Below are 23,390 nucleotides of genomic sequence, written 5' to 3' on the forward strand. Positions count from 1 at the left end.
CTCCTCACCACCTGTCCTGCAGGGGGAAGGCCCAGAGCCCCACCCTGGAGGGAGGGGTTTTCCCAGTCCTCCTGAGCACATCCCCCAGTGCACCCCAACTTCTTTTCATGCTGTTGTGGAGATTGCTGTGTACAAGGCCTTTGCATTTATAAGCTTACTGGTGGCTACTTGATTCTTTTAAGTTGCTATTGTAAGTGGATTTTTCTTTCTTGACTGGTACCTCAGACTGCACATTTTTAGCATACAAAATCTACTAATTTTTATGTTTTGATCTTTTATCCTGCCACTTTACTAAACTTGTTTACAAGCTCTTATACAGCTTTGTTGCAGTTTATTTTTTTCAGCTTTGTACATACAGTATCATGTCATCAACAAAGAGTGAAAGCTTTATTTCTTTTCCAATTTGTATGACTTTTATTTCTTTTTCTTGGCTAGATGTTTACAAGTACTTCTAATAAAAAATGTTAAATTAGAGTAGTGACAGTGAGTGTCCTAGTTTTGTTCCAGATCTTAGAGGAAAAGTCTTTTTCATTTCACCATTGAATATGATGTTAATTGTGGGTTTTTCATATATAGCCTTCATCATGTCTAGGAAGTTTCCTTCTATTCCTATAATTTCAAGTGTTTTTTATCCAAAAAAGATGCTGTGCCTTGTCAAATGCCTTTTCTATGACAATAGAGATGATCATGTAGCTTTTTCTGTGGATCTGTTACTGTGGTCTATTAATTTGATTAATTTTCTTATGTTAAACTACCCTTGCATACTAGGGATAAATTCGACTTGCTCATGGGAAGCAGAAGTGGCTCAAGTGATAGAGTTTCCACCTACTATAAGGGAGGATGTGGGGCAGATCCCTGGGGCCTCCCGGTAAAAAGAAGAAGTGAGACCATGCCCACGTGGCAAGCCAGTGCCAGAGCAAGTGCCTGTGTGATGAACCAGTGCCCACACGAGTGTGCACAGGAATGCCCATGTGGTGAGCCAGTGCCCTGCACAAGTGAGTCATGCAGCAAGATGATATTGCTTCAAAAAAGAGACAAGGGGAGAGTCAAGGAGAAATGCAACACACACCAGGAACTGAGGTGGTGCAGGTGACAGGGAACCCTTCTACCCATCAGAGGTCTCCAGGATAGAGTCCTAGAGGAGATAGGCGAGAAGAGAAGACAACAGAGACAGCAAAAAACAAACAAAACAAAGAAACAAACAAAAAACCCAGCGGGGTGAGAGAAGGGGAAGGGGGAAAATAAGTAAATAAATAAATCTTTTCTAAAAATCCACTTGCTCATGGCGTGTAGTTTGTTTGATGTGTTGTTGAATAGGATATTAATGTCTTTTGGAGGATTTTAGTTCATTAGAGAGATTGATCTGCAGTTGTCTTTCCTTGTGGGGTCTTTATGTTGCTTTGGTATTAGAATAATTTTTGTATCAAAGAACAAGCTAGATAATGTTCCTCCACTTCAAGTTTCGGGAAGGGTGTAAGCAGAATAGGTTTTAGATGTTCCTGGAATGATGGTGGAATTCACCCAGGAAGTCGCTGGTGCTTGGCTTTTTTGATTTGGTGTGATTTTTTATGACTAATTCAATTTTGGTCTCTTGATTTCTTCTATTTATTCTTTCATCAGTGTAGGATGCTTGTGTGTTTCCATTTCATCTAAGTTATCCATCTTATTGGCATACAGTTTTTCAAAGTATGCTCTTTAATGATGCTCTTTAATTCTGTGGGATCAATGGTGATAGTCCCTCTCTTGGTTTTTATTTTATTTATTTGCATCCTCTCTCATTTTTCTTTGGTTCATCTAGAATATCAATTTTATTAATCTCAAAAAAACAGCTTTTGGCTAATTTTTCTAGTGCTTTTTTTTTGCTTTTAATTCTCAATTTCATTTTGTTCTGCTCTAATCTTTGTTATTCCCTACTTTCTTCTTCCTTTGGGATAAGTTTGTTCTTTTTCTAGTTCACATAAATATTTTAAGATGTAAATATGCAATTGGTTCCTATAAAGGAAAACATTTCACTAAAACAAGAATCCAGAAGCTTTAATGTGGACCAGTTCCCAGTGAAATAGCAACCATTGTCTGCATGTGGTAGGATAACACCTGCGCCTGGAGCACTGTAGGGCTCATACACATCGTAACCCGAGGAGGCCCTCGCTGCTTGCTGAGGCAGCTAGTGGTAGTTGTGCACAACTCCAATTGCTCATATTATTAATGATGTGAGGCTGATCATCATATTGTGGCTACTTTTAAAAATTAATTACTTGATTTTGCATGAATTTTTTTTCTTCCATCACATGTTGATAACCATTTTTTAAAACTTTATTAGAGCAGGTGTGTGTTTACAGACCAATCTTGCATGAAATAGAGGATTCCCATATACCACCTATTGTTAACAGCTTGCATTGATATGCAGCATTTGTTATAGCTGATGAAAACAGATTTATAATTGTACTGTTAACTATAGCCCATGGTTTACCTTAAGCTTCACTTTCTCCGTAGTGCAGTTCCATGTTCGTTTTTTTAATTTGTTACCACAGGTACAATCTAATAATTTCCCTTTAGCCACATTCAGATATATACACTTCGGTGCTTTTAATTATGATCACAAGGTAGTGCTCCCATCAGCACCGTATATTATCAAGTATTTCTACCATTCCAATTAGGAACTCTGTACATTTTTTGTCTTGACTTCCCATTCCCTAATACTGCCCTATCTGCTATTCTAGATTCTGACTCTATAAGTTTGCTTGTTCTGATTATTTCATATCAGTGAGAACCTACAATATTTGTCCTTTTGTGTCTGGCTATTTCACTCAACAAGATGTATTCAAGTTTCATCCATGCTATTGCATGTGCCAGGACTTCATTCGTTTTTACAATTTAAAACTGTTCCATCATAGAGAAGTGGATGTGGCTCAAGTGATTGGGCTCCCATCTACCATATGGCAGATCCTGGATTCAGTTCTCAGGGCCTCCTGGTGAAGGTGAGTTGCCCTGTGTGGTGGAGCTGTCCTGTGTGGAGAGATGATACAACAAGATGACACAACAACAACAGCAAAAAAAGGAGATGCAGATGAAAAGACAATGAGAGACAAAACCAGGAAGCTGGGGTGGCTCAAGCAATTGAATGCCTCTCTCCCACATCAGAGGTCCTGGGATTGGTTCCCAGTGCCTCTTACAGAAAAGATGAGAAGAGATGACAAGCTGAGAAGACAGACATAGAAAAATGTGTAGCAAATGGACACAGAGAGCTGACAGCAAGTACAAGTGGTAAGGGGGGTATAAAAATAAAGATAATAGATCTTGAGAAAATATTCCATTGTATGTATGTATTTTGTTATCCATCCATTGGTGGGCACTTTGGTTGCTTCTTTTGGCAATTGGGAATAATGCTGCTATGAATAGCTGTGTGCAAATATCTCTTTGGGTATTTCCTTAGTGAATGCTGCGACCCCCGCAGTGCAGTCACAGCTGAACAGGGTCTGCACAGTTGCAAGGAGGGGATGAGAGGATGAAGAAATGAAAGACACAAAATAGTGGGAACCAGGTGGACCATGAGGAGATTGCAGGAGCTTGCAGCTACCTCGGGTACCCAGTTTAATCAGGCATGTTATTTTATAGCTTAAGTGACATCAGCACATTCAGCAGTTCTCATGGGAAGCTCTTGTTTCTAGGTCACTACAAATACAATAGTTATTATTCTTTTCAATAGCCCTCTGATAACAGTCCTCCTAGAATTCTTATCCACATACAGCAAATTTTGTTCAGCACATAACTTTGCCCAGGGGCACCTCCTTCTTTATCTACATTCTTCCTGTGAACTTTGGAGGCTGCTTTGTAGGTTTCTGGGGACCCTGCTTTGTAGAGCTCCCCACAAGGGAGACTGAGAGATCATATGGTAATTCTATACTTAACTTTATGAGGAACTGTCAAACTGACTCCCACAGTGGCTGAACCATTTTATAATCCCACCAGCATTGAATGAGTATTCCTATTGCTCTGCAACCTCTCAAACATGTGTAACTTTATTTTTAATAGCAGTCACTCTAATAGGTGCGGGATGATGTATGTCACTGTAGTTTTGATTTGCAGTTCCCTATATTTAATGATGTTGAACATCTTTTTATGTGTATTGTAGCCATTTTTATATGTTCTTTGGAAAGATGTCAATTCTTTTCCCTGTTTTATACTTTTGGTGGTGTCCTTCTGTTGTTAAATCAAAGGATTTGTTGATAAATTCTAAATACTAAAGTTTATCAAATATGCATGTTGGAGAAAGACGGCATTCACAGGTGAGGGCGCATGGCGGACAGCGGGTGGTGTCAAGGGCAGACGCACAGCAGCGCGAAGAATGCTGCGGAGACGGAGAGTGGTGGCAACGGGTCTGCTTTATTGAGGAAGACAAGCGTTTATATAGGCTAGGGCACTGGCGGTAGCAAGGCTAAGCCAAATAAGGCAATGTATTTGAGGGGAGGCCACTAATTGGCTGGGGGACGGTTGGGGGTGAGGTACGAGGGTAAGGGGTGACGTGTGGGGTGTGGATTGGCTTAAGCTGAAGGCGACCTCCGATTGGTTGTTGGAGGCTGTTGCTAGGTAAAGGGGCAGAGGTGAGGTTATCATTCTAGCGGAGCGTATATGGGGGCTGGGGCAGAAGATAAGGCGAAGTTGTGGGTTGGGTTCTGGTGAGGCACAGGAGAGGCAGGCCGATTACCCTAGGGTGGCCCCTATGGAGACCGGATGCTGGGTGGAGATAGAGGAGGCAGCCGTTATGGGCAAGAGTAGCAGGGGGGCGACAATCTACCCGCGCCAAGCACTCACCCAGCAGGAGACGAGGCCTCATCTCAACGTGCTGGGCCTGCCCAACGATGGTAGCATGCTTGTTACCTCACACGGGGACATGGAGACTGATTGACCACAGGCAGAAAAAGAATTTATTGAGAAGCTCTCCCAATGAAGGGATCTGAAGAACAGACTCAGTCCCCCCACCAGCATGGTGGGGGTCTGAAGAGAGACTTCAGCCATTCCTGGATGGGGGGACTTGAATTTATACAGAACTTTCCTAGGTGGGGAAGTGATAGTTAGTGGGAGGGGGTTGAAGGTCTGAGCGAGGTGCAGGGACCAATAGGGAGATTTAGAGGTGAAAATTTTCCTGATAATGATTAGGGAGTTCAGGGTCTCTTGGAATGCTGCAGGAGCACATGTTTCTTTCTTTCTTTTTTTTTTTTTTTTTTTGCGCACTCTTCACCTTTATTTTTTATACAACTGACATAAAAAAGCAGGTGGAAGTGGTGGGACTAGGGTGATGGGACACCCCTCCCACCCAGACCCTGGGGTTCACAATTATGGACTTGCCCTCCTCCCTGTGCACATGTTTTTCCCTTCTGGAACCGGTTCCCAACTGACAACAGGGGCGGTTGGAGGACCAGACAACACGGGACAGAGCCACGCCCACACAGCCAGATGTTTCTTTTGATCTGTAGCATTTTCAAGGGTTTCTTTATTTCCCTCTGGTATGTAAACAGTGAAGGTTTCCGGTCTCCCTCTGACATGCAGGTAGACTAGTAAAGATCTCCATCTCCCTCTGACAGGCAGATGATGAAGGTCTCTATCTCCCTCTACTCCTGACTCTACGAGGTTCCTTTGTTTAACCTGTGGGGAAGTGCCCTCAGACATGGGGGAGTGGGTTGCCCTTCTCCCAGTGCATGTCAGGGGAAACTGAGCTACAGCTCGTTAATATTGCAAACCTCTAACAATGTGATTTCCAAATATTTTTTCCCATTGTGTAAGTTGTTGTCATTTCATTTCTATGATAAAATCCTTTGAGGGCTAAAAATTTAAACTTTATGAGGCCCCATTTATCTATTTTTTCCTGTGCTGCTTGTGCCTTATGTGTAAAGTCTATGAAACCATCACTTAACACAAGGTCTTGAAGATGCTTCTCTATGTTTCCTTTCAGGAGTTTGATCTATCTTAGTCTTACATTTAGGTCTTTCATCCATTTTGAGCTGATTTCTGTATGAGGTGTGAGGTAGCAGTCATCCTTTTTTTTTTTTTTTTTTTTTGCAAATAGAAATCCAATTTTTCCCACAACACCTGTTCAAGAAAGTACTCTTTCATAATTGAGTAATTGAATGGTCTTTGCCCCCTTGTCAAATAGGTTAGCCATAAATGGAAGGGTTTGTTTCTGACATTTCAATTTTAGTCTGTTGATCTCTATGCCCGTCCTTGGGGATATCATGCTCTTTTCTGTGTTTTTTTTTAAACACATCAATTTTATTGACACATATTAATAAAGCATATAATCACCCAAAGTGTATAATCAGTGGTATTTGGTATAAGTGCATAGTTATTCATTCATCACCTCAATCATCATTAGAATATTTTCATTATTTCAATGATAATAATAACAAACAAAAACCTAACAAATAAAGAAGAAAATTCTTCACCTCTCAATCTCTCTATCCTTCCTCTGCTGTACATAGCTGCTGTTTCTGGCTATTCTTCCATAATTCTTTTATTTATTTATTTATTTATTTATTTATTTATTTATTTATTTATTTAATTCCCCCCCCTCCCCTGGTTGTCTGTTCTCTCTGTCTATTTGCTGCGTCTTGTTTCTTTGTCTTCTTCTGTTATCATCAGTGGCACCAGAAGTGTGGGCGGCACCATTCCTGGGCAGGCTGCCCTTTCTTTCGGGATGGGCGGCTCTCCTTACGGGGTGCACTTCTTGTGCGTGGGCCTCCCCTATGCGGGGGACACCCCTGTGTGGCACGGCACTCCTTGCGCACATCAGCACTGTGCATGGGCCAGCTCCACACGGGTCAAGGAGGCCCGGGGTTTGAACCGCGGACCTCCCATGTGTTAGACGGATGCCCTAACCACTGGGCCAAGTCAATTTCCCTCCATAATTCTTTATTAAGCAGTTTTACTGAGATATATTTATATATCATATGATCTATCCAAAGTGTATAATCAGTAACTTTTAGTATAATCAGAATGTTGTGTATTCATCACCACAAAAATCTTTAGAAGTGTTTCATTACTCCAAAAAGAAAAACTTTCATTTTTAAAAGAAGCTTGTTGGTGTTGATTGGGAATTTGTTGATTCTATAAATTGCTCTGGGTATGACTGACATCTTAACAATATTTTGTCTTCTACTACATGAACACAGAATGTATATCTATTTATTTAGGTCTTCTTTGATTTCTTTTTAGCAATGTTTTGTATTTTTCTGTGTACAAGTCCTTTATTCCTTGGTTAGATTTATTCTTAGATATTTCCTCAGTGAGTAAAAGGTTTTCTGTTTGTGTCTGTCCTGAGGAGGGGGCTTTGCCATGTGTTCCCTGAGAAAATTGTTCTTAGGGAGCACAAACATTTCATTTTCTGCACTGTTCCCATGAGGTTTATTCTTAACTTTCTCATGGAATGCTTAAGCAAGACTTAAGCAAATTTCCAATCAAGGCATGCTATAGTTTCTGACTGAGGGTTGTTTTCATGTAAAATTCTGATAGGTTCAGAGAGAGTGGGAAAGCATATACAATTGGGACACAAAAATACAAAAGGATGGGATTTTACAGTTGGTTAAGTTGGGGACAGGCTGGTGCCAGATGAGCCATACTGAAGCCCAAGGAGAAAGAGACCATGGGTGGCCCTGTTTACATGTTTGCATCAATTTTTAATGTGCAATAATTCATCCAACATTAGTGTAGTGAAAAGTGTTTAAAATTGAGAAATATGTGAACTGAAAATAACACAATATTTTAAGTATGAAATTTTATATGTAACAAATCCAGGATTTATTTCAATATTTATTTCTTGAATTTAGGAAAATGGACATTTCAAAAGTATTTTCCAATTTTACTATATGTTCATTTCATTTTCAATTGGCGTAATTGCAGCATTTAACAATTTCCCATGAACCAGTAATGGTGTTAAATAAGTTTGTGTTTGTTTTTTTTAACTTCTAACACATATTTATGTATTAATAAGTTTTCATTCATGTTACCTTCTGTGATGGTTATATTGTGTCAGCTCAGCCAGGTGTTTGCACCCAGTTGCTTGGTCAAGCAAGCACTGGGCTGACTGTAGTAAAAGGGCATTTATGGACTTTAGTCACCATTGACTTTACTGCAGCAGTAAATCATAGACAGCTGATTATAATTACATCAGGGAGATTGCCATCCGCAGTGAGTGATGCTTAACCCAATCAGTTGAATGCCTTAAAGGGAAAGTGATTCCAGCATTGAGAGAGAATTTCCCAGCTTATCTTTGGACAGCCAACCTCTCCCAGAACTCATCAAGAACATTCAATGGACTTTCATTGCAGCCCCTGGTTGTAGCCTGCCTGCAGAACCTGGACTTGTGCATCCCCATGGCTGCATGAGAAACTCATAAAATCGCATACTATTGACAGATATCTCTTGTTGATTGTTTTCCTAAAGAACCCTGACTAATACACCTTCCTAAAATGTCTTCCCCAGCTTCCCCTTCTTTAATATATTTCAGCAATGGTTTGTCATTTTCAAGTTACAGATCTTCCACCTCCTTGGTTAAAATTTCTTCCTAAGTATTTTGTTCTTTTGATGCTGTTGTTAAATTAATGACTTTTTAAATTTCCTTTTCATATTATTTGTTGCTGTGGTATAGAAATACAAGAAACTTTCATGCAGCTTTGCTGAAAATACTTATTAGCTGTAAAAGTATTTTTGTGAATTCTAGAGCATTTTTTATGTATAAATCATATCATCTTCAAGTAGCAGTAGTTTTACTTCTTCCTTTCCTGTTTGGATGCCTATTCTATTTTTCTTGCCTAATTGCTGTGGCTGTTATATCCAGGACAATGATCAATAGCCGTGATGAAATATTATCTTTGGTTTGTTTCTTATCCCATTGGGAAAACATTTAGTCTTTCCTAATGACTAGAAAACTAAATATGTATTCCTGATTTTGTTTGCTTATTTGTTTTTAAGAACAAATGCTTATTGGATTTTGTCAAATAGTTTTTCTGTGGCAATAGACATGATCAAATTTTTTGTTTCATTTTCTTTGAATTAATGGTATACATTATTTTGTATTTTAATAGACTTTAATTATTTTATGAGAAGTTTTTTACAGATAAATCATGCATAAAGTACAGAATCCCCATGTACCTCTCACAGACACACAGATTTCCTTATACTTAACACTTTGCATTAATGTGGTAATTTTGTTAAAACTGAAACCCTGTGACAAGATTTATATGTTTAATTTTAAGTCATAGTTTATGTTAGGATTCACTGTTTTTGTTGTAGAATTCTATGATATTTTAATCCTTTTCTCCTGGTAGCATATATACAACCTAACATGTTCCATTTTAACGACTTTCCAATATACAATTCAATGGTGTTATTTACATTCACAATATTGTCACTACATCTGCCACCCCAATTTTCCCACCACCCCAAACAGAAAATCGATACCAATTTAGAATTACCCCATTCCCTATCCCCACCCTGACACAGGTAACCTGGATTTTAATTTCCTACAATAAAATTCATTTTTCAGAGCACTTTTAGGTCTCCAGGGAAAGTATGCAGAAAGTATAGTTATTTCCTATACCCGCCTCTTCATCCTCTGCCCACAGTTGTCTTTTTTATTCACATCTTGCATTAGTGTGGTACATTTTTTACAGTTGATGAATCAATATTGATCCATTTTTGTCAATGAAAGTCCATAGATTAGGTTAGAGTTTACTCTGGATTGTGTAGTTCTATGGGTTTTGACAGATGTGTAAGGTCATGTGTTCATTATAGCACCATATGGAACAGCTCACTCACCTAAAAATGCCAGTGCTCCACCAACTTACCCTTCCCTCTGTCCCCCAGAAACTCTGGCTACCATGAACATTTTATTGATTCTATAGTATTGCCTTTTCCAGAATATCATATAGTTGGAATTAGATAGTATGTAGGCTTTTCTAGACTGTCTTCTTTCACATAGTCATATGCATTCAAGATTTCTCTATGCTTTTTCATGCCTTGATAGCTATTTTGTTTTTGTTGTTATTGTTTTTAAAGATCTATTTAATCATCCCATTGTTTGCACTCACTGCCCACCTTCTCTGCCCATTTGCCATGTGTTCTTCTGTGTCTGCTTATCTTCTCTTTAGGCAGCACTGGGAACTGATCCTGGGACCTTCTGGAGTGGGAGAGAGGCGATCATTCTCTTGCACACCTCAGCTCCCTGGTCTGCTGTGTCTCTTGTCTCTCCTGTGTGTCTCTTTTTACTGTGTCATCTTATTATGCCAGCTCTCCATGCAGGCCAGCACTCCGTGTGAGCCAGCACTCTGTGCAGGCCAGCACTCCATGCAGGCTAGCACAACTGCATGGGCCAGCACTCCATCTCAGCCAGCACTCCATGTAGACCAGCACTCCATGTGAGCCAGCACTCCATGTGAGCCAGCACTCTGTGCAGACCAGCACTCCATGCAGGCTAGCACTACTGCATGGGCCAGCACTCCATGTCAGCCAGCACTCCATGTGGACCAGCAGTCCATGTGGGCCAGCACTGTGTGGACCAGCACTCTGCATGGACCAGCACTCCACATGGGCTAGCACTACTGCACAGCCAGCACTCTATGTGGGCCAGCACTCCATGTGAGCTAACACTACTCTATGGACCAGCACTCCATGTGGGCCAGCACTCCACATGGGCTATCACTACTGCATGGGCCAGCACTCCATGTGAGCCAGCACTACTGCATGAGCCAGCACTCTGCATGGGCCAGCACTACTGTACAGTCCAGGACTCCATGCAGGCCAGCACTCCACATGGGCCAGCTTGCCATGTGGGACAGTACTCTGTGTGGGCCAGCTTTCCACTTAGGCAAGCATCCCTTCACCAGGAGTCTCTGAGATCAAACCCTGGACCTCCTATATGGTAGACGGGAGCCCAATCAGTTGAGCCATATCAGCTTCCTGCTAATATGTTTTGATCACTGGAAAACATTCTATGGACATATCACACATTGTTTATCCATGCACCTATTGAATGGCATATTGATTACTTCCAATTTTTGGCAATTATGAATATGCTGCTATAAACAATTAGTGCAGGTTTTTGTGTGGATGTGTATTTTCAAGTAATTTGTATGAATAGTTAGCTGTATCAGTGCTAGATTGTGTGGCAAGCCTATGCTTAGCTTTTTAAAAAACTGACAGTCTCTCTTTAAAAATGACTGTTCTTGGGAAGCAGAATTGGCCCAGTGGATAGGGCATCTGCCTACAACATGGGAGGTCCGCGGTTCAAACCCCGGGCCTCCTTGACCCTGTGGAGCTGGCCCATGTGCAGTGCTCATGCGTGCAAGGAGTGCTCTGCCATGCGGGGGTGCCCCGTGTAGGGGAGCCCCATGAGCAAAGAGTGCACCCTGTAAGGAGAAGCTGCCCAGCATGAAAGAAAGTGCAGCCTGCCCAAGAATGGTTCTGCACACACAGAGAGCTGATGATTCCCATGCCTATGACAACAACAGAAGCAGACAAAAAGAAGACCATGCAGCAAAATGGACACAGAGAACAGACAAGGGGGGAGGGGGAATAATAAAATAAAATCTTTAAAAAAAAAGACTGTTCTGTTTTGCTTTATCACAAGCAATGAATGAGAGTTACTGTTGCTCTACATCTGCACCAGCATTTGCAGTTGTCAGCTTTTGGGTTTCTAACCATTCAAATAGTTGTGTAGTGGTATCTAACTTTTAAAATTTTGTATTTCCCTAAATACCCACATCCTAAAGACAATGCATATGCTTTCCTATGCTTCTATGTCATCTGTATCTCCTTTTTGGTGAGGTGTTTGTGCAGATCTTTTGTCCATTTTAATTGTTTTTTTTTAATTGTTGAGTTTTAAATGTTCCTTGTATATTTTGGATATAAATACTTTATCAGAAATGTGGATTGCATATACTTCCTCCCACTCTGTAGTTTATCTCTTCATTTTCTTAATAGTGTCTTTTGCAGAATACAGTTTTTAATTTTTAAAAGAAGCCCAACCTAACATTATTTTTTCTTTCAATATATTGTGCTGTTAGTATTCTGTATAAAGTCATTGCTAAACCCAATGCCACCTATAATTTTAAAAATTGTATATTTTTGCATTTTATTTTTGAATAAGAATGCATTTTGAGTTTGTTTTAGATAAATTTATAAAGTATATGTCTATATTCTTTTTGCATTTGGCTGTCTAGTTTTTCCAGCTTAATTTCTTGGAAACTCTGTCCTTACATCTTTGAATTGCCTTTGCTCCTTTGTCATAGATTAGTTGACTGTTCACTATATATACGTGGAGGATTTACTTCTTTTCTCTCTAATGTTCCAATTAACTGCCTGTCTATTGTTTATCCATGACCACACTATTTTAATCACAATAGCTTTATAGTTTTGTTTTGTTTTGTTTGGAATGCAGTATATTTTTAAATACATTAAAAGCCACCTGGCAGTTAACTTGACAAGTTAACAAAGCTTAAGATTTACCAGGTCATATTAACATTCACAGTCTTTTTATCCACATGAGAATTATATGTGGTAGTGTTTACCTGGAATGTGTACACATTTATAGAGGCAAGAAACATTTGGAAATTCAGATTTAAAGGAGCTGAAAACAGGAACTGGATGTCCAAGGGTGGTGTAGCTGTGATTTGCAGATACTCTACTTCCTCCAAAGTTTGTGCACTTCCTGAAAGTTGAGCTGTTAGGAATCCAGCAAGCAGCTGTGGCACTTGTAAGAGCTTGGCTACTAATCTTGCAGGCTTTCTGAAGCTCCAGAAGAGGAATATGAACTCTCTACTCTTGCCAAAGTATGAAACCCCTAATGTGCCCACTGTGGGTGTCAGAAGAAGACTGGCATCTGGATGGAAAAGTCATCTGGGAGCCTCCCTGGCTTAAATATCTTTGCCATGGAGGGCAGCTGGGGTAGTGAGGGAAGGTGGAAGGGAGAGAGAGGATGGGAAGGAAGATAAAATGAACACTATGTGCTTACAGAGAGGATCACTTACTGTCAGCATGCTGTTTCCACCCATTTTCATTACATGAAGAATCTGGATGATTCTATGAGGAAGAAAGCCTGCACATGAGGCACCAGCATTACAGCAAATTCACATGAGCAAAACCTTCCATCACATTCTCTAGAACTGGTGAGGCAGTCCTTGGGCAGGCAACTTGGCTCAATCTGATACACTGAGGCTCATGTCCCTCAGGAAATTAGCATGAGGTTTGTTTAGTGGTTAATTACTTTTTTTATTATTGAATTATATTGTAAAGGCTTAAGTAGTATGTCTACAATTTAATCAAGACAAAACAATTTGCATTTACATCAAGGACACATTTACTGTAGTGGCATAAAAGAGGCACAGACAAAAGATCAAGTACATGTTTTTAAAAATAAAGACTACATGTTTTACCTGGTCCCACTTTTGCTATTTTGGACTGTACTTTTCTTCCTAGAGAACTAACATGTTCATGTTAAATCTGATTTATCTTCCCACATTTAAAAAATTAAATACAGCTCCTCACACTTTCTAAGTTATTAACAAAAGGGAATGGTTTTTAAAAAGTAAATCTGCTGTTATCCTACAGTGGAAAGGTTGAGTAAAACATGGCCCCTCTGTGGTTCATCTCAAGGGAACACATTTACTCAGAGGCAAGCATTTGTGATCTGAGAGTAAGTTTCCCACTTCCTTTGCAGGACCAGATCTTCAAGTGTTTCTGGTCTCAATTGCAAAGTAAGTGAAAACGTCTGCATAACATGTATAAGTAAAAAATCAGAACAGGACTAATTAAAATCAAAATTCTATGCCAGTCTAAATATATATCTTCAGCTTTTTCCTTTTTTATTGTAGATGGTACTTTAAAATAACTTACATTTTTAATGTTTTATGAAACTCAAATGAATAAGTTTAAAAATTTTATATTTTACTTGATTCTATTGAAATATCAATTACCTACTACTTTACTTTCCCAACTTATAAATGAGGTAAGTTTCAGCTAAAAAAAAAAAATTCCACCACAAAGATAAAACTAACTGGTTCAAGCACATGCAAAATCATAATGCCCTACTCATGTTCTGAGTGTAAAACTTTCACTATTTTGTATCCAAGAAAAATCCAAATGGATCCTAAAAACAGTGTTTAAAGTTTCCAACTTCTAAACACATATTTTCCGATCTAAAAAATATTTTGTTACCAAATTGTACGGAATTCATGTTTTACTGTAAACAAAGAGGACACATTTCCAATATTGCTTGATAGCCAGCTGTCAGTTTTCTAAAACACTGTATTTTTGCAGTAAAATATTGCCGCTGGAAATCAACTGTATTTAAATAGATCTTAACAGACGTAAGACATTCATGGTACTAGAAATCTTTTAAAAAGTGAGTTCAATTGGGCTACAATAACATTGACATGAATAAAAATTACAGGAGAGATTACTGCTGTACTTTTCCCCATAACCACTATCAAACTTTGTTTAAATTGTGCAACCCCAAATTATTCATGTTTCCTCTTGCTGAATTTCATTATGTTTCACAGAGAAGGAATCCTAAGATCTGTTCTGTAAGAATTCAAGATTTTGAAATGTGTAGGTTCGCATTATACTACCATATTTTGCCCTTCTTGTTTTCCAAATACACAGGAACAATATAATATTTCTCAAAAAATGAAATAAGATGTCCACGAGAAAAAAATAAGCCTACAAAAAGTTCCAGAGCTAAAAAAGTTTACTCAAATGGCCACAAAGTGACCTCTAGTTTAAAGTCCAAAACATTTAAATGAAGTTCATTTATGTTTTGTTTTCTTTTCAAAGGAATACTGTAAAATAATCACATTATTTTAGTTCTTGAGTCAACAAGTGTACACAAATGTTTTTATTCAGTTAAAACTATGAGACCAAGCTCAGTGTGCCAAAGATATAGCGTTCAGTTGATTTTGCAGAGTTTGCAGAAAAAAATTTAGAGATTTCTTAGAGAACTGACCTGGTTCCCGGTTGTTCCTACAACAGGGGCAGGATCCCCTCCCTATTTCAGAGTTGCTCTGTGACAGCTGGATCATCTTCATCTTCTCACCTGGGTTCATCAGTTTTCTTTGTGGCTTTCCTGGCAGGGGCGGGTCTGCTTAGTCCCAATAGCGGCTGCCCCAGCCAGGCAGGGAAGGGCTCAGCCCGTCGCTGCTGCTGGCACTAGCAGGGGCGTGGCCAGGTGTGCACGGAGGCTGCAGGTGGAGCTCACCTGCACGTATCTGTGCCACTCCCTGGGAGGTTCACCTTGGGGGTCAGCTCACTCCTCGACTTCTCTTTCATGGACACCAGGGTCTTTAGTAACCCGGGTTCTCGCAGGAAGCCCCTCTCTCGCAGCCCACCCGCGGCTCCCACACCTTGCTCTACTGCGCATGCGCCGCCAAGCTCCTCTGTGCGTCCTGCCTGGTGGCCCCCCCGCCCCCGGGGGCGATGGAGCATCCTGGGGTGTCAGGGCTTAGCGCCCACAGCCCTGGCAGGCCCGCAACCCCCGACTTGGCCAGCTCTGCCCCTGCACCCCCAGCCACTGGTGGGCCGAGCTGAGGAGCCCAAGGTGCTGTTCAGTGCTTGATCTTCCTGCGTGGACCCTGCTGAGTTCCTGGGTGACTCCTGCTCCTCCTGCTCAAGACCCTGCAGACGAGCTGCAGGGGTTGCTGTGCCGGCAGGTTCAGGAGTTTGCAGACGAATTCAAGTAACTCTTGGTCTGTATCTTTGATATCAGGATGAGGGTGGCCTCACGCAAGGAATGAGGAAATTCTCTCACCTTCTGTATTTATATTTGGAAGAGTTTGAAAACTATTAGTTTTGAATTATTCTGTATGTTTTTAGTATAATTGACCAAGGAAGCCATCTGGTCCTGGACTCTTCTGGGTGGGGAAATTTTTGATGATCGTTCAATCGCTTGTTAGAGCTCTGATCTTATTTTCTATTTATTCTTCAGTCCGTTTTGGTAGTTTGTATGCTTCTAGGAAGTTGTCTGTTCTACCTAAGTTATCTAGTTTGTTGTACTATTGTTCATGATATTCTTTTACTGACCTTTTATTCCTCTAACGTCTGTAGCTTGAGTGTAGTTCATAATTTTCACTGAGTTGTGAATTTTCCAGTTTCCCTCTCTTTGGCAGGAAGTTCAGGTGCAGCGTGCCGTGGCAAGGGAGGCTGGGCTGGGCTGGGCTCAGCTCGGCTCAGTAAGGTTTGGCTCAGTCGGGTTCGGCTCGGCTCGGCTAGCCTCGGCTGGGCTCGGTGAGTCTAGCCTCGGCTGGGCTCGGTGAGTCTGGCCTCGGCTGGGCTCGGCTCGGCTCGGTGAGTCTGGCCCTGGCTCGGCTCGGCTCGGCTGGGCCAGGCTCCTCGGGCTGGGCTGGCCTAGGCTCTGCTCGGCCGGGTTTGCCTCCGCTGGGCTCACCTGGGCACTGCTGGACTGGACCCAGCTCGGCTGGATTCAGCAGGACTCAGCTCGGTTGCGCTTAACAGGGCTCGGCTCTGCTGGGCCTGGCTCGGTTGGGCTTCGCTCGGTTGGGCTCGTCTGGCTCCATTCAGCTGGTCCCCGCTCAGCGGGGCAGGGCTGGGCTCGCCTGGGCTGGGCTCGCCTGGGCTCATATGGGCGCAGTGCGCTGGGCTCGGCGGGACTCAACTCGCCCTAACTCGGCTCGGCTGGGATCGATTCGGGCTCCCCCGCGCCTGCCCCAGGCGCACAAGCCTGGTCCCGTCGCCTGGCTGCGGGCTCGGGGGTTCCCGGGCTCCAGCTGGGCCCCCGCAGCTCCGTACGCCCCGACAATGGGCGCGGTGACCGCGAGGAGATCGGCTCCCACGGACCTTCCCCTCCCTCCACACCACCCCTCCCCCATTAATCTCACGCAGGTTTTGAAGGATAAACCAAGTTGATGCTTAGAGAGGGCTTTGAACTAAGCTTGGCAAACTGTTGACTTCATTTTCTTACCATCATGTCTTTAGGTCAAGAAATTCTTTCAAGTCCCAGATGTGAAAATTCTTGTCCCCAGTAGGAGAAATAGGAAGATTCAGTATTCGATACAATAGAAAAGTCCATATAAAAATTGATCAGGGATGTATTACTTTAAATAGTGATAAAATTTTATGAAACACAGAAATGTCACAATCCTGGAAAGATTGAGGAGAATTGCTGAAAATATTTAAATTTTATAGAGTGCCAAAGTTTTGCAAGTTGATTATTACCAGAAAGAAAAATCCTAATAAGAGCAATAGCCTCACAAGATAAATTAAGGAATTGCTAATATTTCATTGATAAATTTCAATCTTCAAAAATCTGAATGTCATTAAAATATTTAGAAGATAATTCTCAAAAGAAAAGATGCCATCATTTAAAATAGAAGTTCCTTGGAGTGTTTTCATGATTTAGATTTAAAGCATGAAAATAATTTTGATAAAATGTAAAAAGAAATACTCAGAATTAATGTAATGGCTCACCAATGAACAGGGGGAAAAATAGAATATATGCCCTTCTCTAGAGAAAATGCCCTCTTGATGAGAACTCCCTGTGATTGGTGTTTGTTAAGTTCTCTTATGAGAACTATTTGACCTGAGAAAACAAACCTCTCAGTATTCACAGATTTGGGCTTTTCTGGTCAGCCTTTCCCTCTCACTGTCCAGTCCTCAGCAGTCTTTGCTCAGTAATCTTTGAAATGGTTTGACTCAGTCAGCCTGGATGGCTGTGAGTGTGTCGGCTTTGACACTGACTCTTTAAGACAAATCTGCACCCAAGTAACTGCCCAGCACTGCCTGGTTTAACACTGACTCTTTTTTTTTTTTTTTTCAGCATTGACCACTTTATGACTTCTTCAGCACAGAGCACCCAAAGGGCCTGGGAAGAGATGCCCTCCTCACCAATCCCCCGAGGAGGTCCACGGCTCAGGTCAGGCTGTTGGACAGCAGCTCCCTGCACACAGGTTTGCTTTGGAGAGGCAGGACGTCCAGTGGGGAGCGGGCCTAGCCCCTGAGGAGGAAGCAGGTACCACACAACCTCTGTGCAGTTCCCATCCTGAGAAGCAGCTGGGGCTTCTGTTCACCGTTTGGGTCACAAGCTGTGCTCAGATGGTTCCATTAGACCTACACCCTCCCAGGGTTCTAGAATGGAGAAGCCTCTGTGCACCAAGGTGAGGAGGGGAGACAAGGCTGAGAAATGACCCCCGAGGATGTCGCTGACTTGCCTGCACAGCTAGATCTGAAAACACCTGTTTAATCTCTTCTTCCCTGGAATTCATTAACAGTTCATTCACCATATAATAATGACCTTGCTAATTATGGGAAAGAAAAGTCTTAAGTCAGTGTATTAGTCAGCCAAAGGGGTGCTGATGTGAAATACCAGAAATTGCTTGGTTTCTATACAGGGTATTTATTTGGGATAGGAGCTTACAGATTCTAGGACATAAAGCATGAGTTACATCCCTCACCAAAGTCTATTTTCACATGTTGGAGCAAGATGGCTGCTGACAGCTGTGAGGATTCAGGCTTCCTGGGTTCATCCCTTCCAGGATCTTGCTTCTCTGGATCCAAGGTTCCTTTCTTCCCAGGGCTTGCTTCTTCCTGGGATCAGGGTTCCTGTCTTCCTGGGGCTTGCTTCTGTTTCCTCTGTCAGCTGACTTCCCAGGGCTCCAGGTTAAGGCTTCAGCATCAATCTCCAACATTGAAACTCCAACTTCAGAAACCCTCAACTCTGTCCTTTGCCATGCCTTTTATCTGTGAGTCCCCACCCACCAAGTGGTGGGGACTGAACACCCTAATGACATGACCCAACAAAGCTCTAATCATAACTTAATCATGCCCACATACAGACCAGACAACAAACTTAATCCAATATCAATTTTTGAAATTCATAGCCATATCAAACTGCTACAGTCAGTATGTGGCTGTTTGAAGTTATTTATAAATCCCCAAAAGGAAAAGCTTAAGTTTGTAAACTAATCTATCCCTCTGGGTATGATACCAACAAAAAACACCTGCCAATCTCTTTATGCTTCCCTGGCCACACATAACTGCTATTCTGTTTATGTCTTTCTACTTATTTGTATTTATATTTTGTTAGTTTAAAATATGCAATATCCACCATATTCATATTTCACATAAGGTTTCACTATGTTATACAGTCCCATGTTACATTTTTTAGCTTTCCTTCTAATAATATACATGACCTTGGACTTATCCTTTCAACCGGTGTGATACCTATATAATAGCTCTGCTACTTATAAACCCTATGATGTGCTTTCACAATTTCTATTCACTTCTAAAGATTTACAACCTTTATACCAATTCTGCACAGTTTAACCCTTAACTTTTATTTCCTCTACCCTCTTTCTATTTTCTGGTGACCTGTATTCTAAGTGTTAACTCCAAGACCTTACAAAATTTCTCCAGTTCTTTTGTGTATGTGTCTTTTCTTTTTTTTTTTTTTTTACTTTTTAAAAGATACTTAGACTATATAAATGTTACAGAGAATATATAGGGGATTTTCATAAGCCCTGCTCCCCACACCTCCCACATTTTCCCACATTAGCAACATCTTTGATTAGTGTGGTACATTCATTGCATTGAAAACACATTTTAGAGCATTGCCTCTCATTATGGTTTATAGTTTGAATTGCAGTTTACACTTTCTCGCACTCAATTCTGTAACTTACGGCAGTATATATATATTGACCTGTGTCTGTTATTGTAATGTCATTCAGGCTGATTCCCAAGTCTCAAAGATGCCCTCCTATTATACCTCTTTCTCCCTCTCCCTACCCTCAGAACCTCCAGGGCCACTGTCTGCACATCAATATTTCCTCCGTTGCTAGAATTACAAAAGGCCTAGAGTAGAATACTAGTAAGTGTATTGTAATCCATAGTACATTCCCCAATCCTGAGGATTCTGGGATGGTGATGCCCACTCCACCTTTATTTGAGGGGGGTGCTTCAATCCCATACAGCCAGTGTATGGAACTCTCTTGCTAGCAGTTGTAGGCACTCTTGATTCCTTGGTATGTTGGTTCTCCTTCATCTCCTCCTTGTTTCTTGTCCTGGGTCAGTCCAATGAACTGGAGAGGAGGTGTCATGACTCCTTTAAGATTCAGGGCTAGGCTGGCACAAGGACAGCCCAGAGATTTATGTCTCTTAGAGGTATACCTACCAACTTCAGTACTAATTATAAGTTCAAACAGAAGGACAGAGGAGCCATGTGTAGGGAAACCACAAATGAGTCTGATTCTGTCACACTGGGGAGAATAAATCCCAAAGTAGGGCCCACTGGCAAGGGACCAAACTCCTGAGCTATCTACCCTGACTATAGTGTCTGGATGTCTCCAGAGCCCTCAGGAGCCCCACTATTTGGGTTGAATCTACTTTGGCAGTCCATGTAATCATGCTAAGATGTGCATAAAGGTTACCTCTGGAGTTCCCTCCCAACTAACTTTGAAGTCTCTTAACCAAATAAGTTCATTTGCCTCCACCTTTTCCCCCATTTGGTCAAGGCCTTTTTTTCCACTTGCATTGTTTGTTGGTACTTTGTAGCAACCCCTGGGTGCCAGGTAGTCTCATCCCCAGGAGTCATTTCCCTTGGGGGAATTTATTGCATTTATAAACTGAATTTTGGCCTAGAAGGGGCCACATTTGAGCAACAAGGAGGCTCCCTGTAGGTAATTCTTAGGCATCCTACAATACTATGCCAAGTTTCAATTTCAAGAGCAAAGGCTCATAATCATAGTCATCAGTATCAATGGCCCATCAGTGGACCATTCTCCTCCAGTAGCCATTGGCCCTGTATTTGGGGCTTCAGGAGAGAATGTGGCAGAGATCCCCAGGATGGGCATTTGATATTCTTTGGTTGCTGTGTGAATCTCCAGCCACTGTGGCCATGCCCCATGAACCTTTGAACACATTTCTATGCCTTATATTTATGCCCAGTGAACTTCCTCCCATGTATCCCCAATCACTGACACCCTGCCCCACTGAACCTCCCCTGCCAGAGTTGTAACCCTTCTGTGATACACAACTTCTCAAAAGTGAAGCCAATAAGTACCCAAATACAATTAATCAGAAAATGAAATAATATTGTTAGTTTTAAACATAAGAAATAGCATAAGAAATAAAATTCAGAAAATTTTTAAAAATTAAAAACATAAAAAATTGGGATTAAAAATAATGAAAAATATTTAAGAAAAATTTTTTTGACATTTTGCCTTTTATGACTGTAAGATCTGTTGTCCTATATGTACACTGACATTTTCTTCCATTTGTTCCCATAGTGTTTTACTTTTTTTTGTTTCGTCTTCAAAGAAGTTTTAAGTCACAGTAAAGTCACATAAGAAATACAGGGAATCCCATTTACCCATCATCCTGCTCATTTTCCTCCTTCCCATATTAATAACCTTTTTATATGTGGATGATACATTTCTTACAACTGATGAACACAGCTACTAATCATGGTCAATAGTTTACATTATGGTTTACATTTTTGACTGTACACTTTTATAAATTTTGATGAAGTTTAACATGGCCTGTATCCATGATTGCAAGATCATTTAGAAAACTTCTATTGTCCCCAAAATATCCCCTGTCTCATCTATTCTATTCCTCCCTACCCCTCCCCTGTGGTACACAGAGACCACCAGGCTTCACTCCTTAAAGGACAAGATTCATAATTGTTTTCAGCAACACTGAGGGCTTGACACACTTGTCTGTCCTCCCCTATTAGGCACCACCCATGCTCTCAAGAAACTCCCATCCCTCTATTTGAGGACATAGTAGGCCTCCCCAGGATGGGAGTCCAACTCCTTCCCACTCTATGTGAGTTTCCACCCACTGATATAACACACTATGGCAAAATGATCCCTTGCACACTCCTGACAAGCCTGCCCTGACCCAAATGCCTCACCACTGAAGACCCTAAATCAGTAACCCTTTCTTGTCATATTGCCAAAAGAGCTTTCCCCACATGGTAGTTTCAGCTATGTACCCACGAATCCCCAGTGTTCACCAGTTCCCTCCTCCAACCCTCTCCCCAGTTCCATGGACCATTCAACACATCCCCCCACCCTACCCACCTGTCAAAACTGTACCACCCAACCCATTTGTATCCCTACACCCCTGTCATGCCACTTCACTGCACAAGTACAAATTTTCACATTATCATAGATTTTACCTTATGGGTATTGGTTAACAACCTTCTCCCTTTCTATTTCTTGTAAACATGTCTTACAAATCTAGCTCTGTGAGTTGCTCAATTTGCTTAATTCTTATCAGTGAAGTCCTTCAATACCTGGCTTGCTTCAATCAATATAAGGCAGCCTACCCAATGGGAGAAAATATTTGGTAACCATATATCTTATAGGTGCTTAATATCCTGCATATATAAAGAAATACTATACCTTGAAAATAAGAAGACAAACAACCCATTTTAAAAATGGGCAAGTGATTTGTATAGACACTTCTCTAAAGAAGAAATACATATGGCTAAAATGCACATTAAAAGATGCTCAACATCACTAGCTATTAGAGAAATGCCAACCAAAACTGCAATGGGATATTAATCTTTCACCCATTAGACTGGCAGCTAGTAAAAAACAGGGAACTACAGGTGGTGGAGAAGGTGTGGAAGAATGGGAAACCTGGTCCTCCACTGCTGGTGGGAATGTGGAATGATGCAGTGATTATTGAGGACAGTTTAATGGTTCCTCTAAAAACTAACTGTAGATCTGGCATATGACCCAGCAATTCCACAGTATGGTGTATACCCAGAAAAATTGAAAGCAAGGACACAGACAGATAAATGCACACCAATGTACATAGTGGCATTGTTCACTATTGTTAAAAGTTGGAATCAACCCAAATGCCCATCAAGAAATAAATGGATATAGGAAGCAGACATGGCTCCACTGATAGAGCACCCACCTACCATATGGAGGGTCCTCCTGACACATGTGGTTAGCTGGCCCATGCACAGTGCTACGCCTGCGCAAGGAGTGTATCTCACAAGGAGATTCACTCCACTTGAAAATCTCAGCCCGCCCAGGAGTGACACCACACACATAGAGAACTGATGTAACAAGATGATGCAACAAAAAAGAGACACAGTTTTCCCAGTGCTGCCTGATAATGCAAGTGGATGCAAAAGAATACACAGCGAATGGGCACAGAGAGCAGACAATGGGAAGGAAGGGGGGGAGAAATAAATAAAATAAGTCTTTAAAAAATAAAAAATAAAAGTAAATTGAATGTTATTATATTTACCATTCAGTGGTTAGTACACTTTAAAAAGAGATTAATGGATAAACAAAATGTAGAATAAGCATACAATAGAATATCACTCATTTGTAAGAAGGGATATAGTACTAACACATAGGATAACATGGACG

At 41.2% G+C, this 23,390-nt stretch overlaps 1 long non-coding RNA gene across 2 annotated transcripts in view; it reads left to right on the forward strand.

The window, feature by feature from the left end:
* LOC131274110 (uncharacterized) overlaps positions 1–23,390 on the forward strand; it is a 50,250-nt gene that overhangs the window by 17,040 nt on the left and 9,820 nt on the right. Inside the window, exon 3 of one of the 2 annotated variants that reach the window (XR_011646219.1) lies at positions 17,819–17,914. This is a non-coding gene — a long non-coding RNA (uncharacterized lncRNA). Of the gene's footprint in view, positions 1–10,142; positions 10,206–17,818; positions 17,915–23,390 lie in introns of those variants that run through there. The other variant, XR_009181316.2, reaches the window with a different exon arrangement.

The sequence above is a fragment of the Dasypus novemcinctus genome, chromosome 17 (assembly GCF_030445035.2).
Source record: "Dasypus novemcinctus isolate mDasNov1 chromosome 17, mDasNov1.1.hap2, whole genome shotgun sequence".
Classification (NCBI taxonomy): Eukaryota; Metazoa; Chordata; class Mammalia; order Cingulata; family Dasypodidae; genus Dasypus; species Dasypus novemcinctus.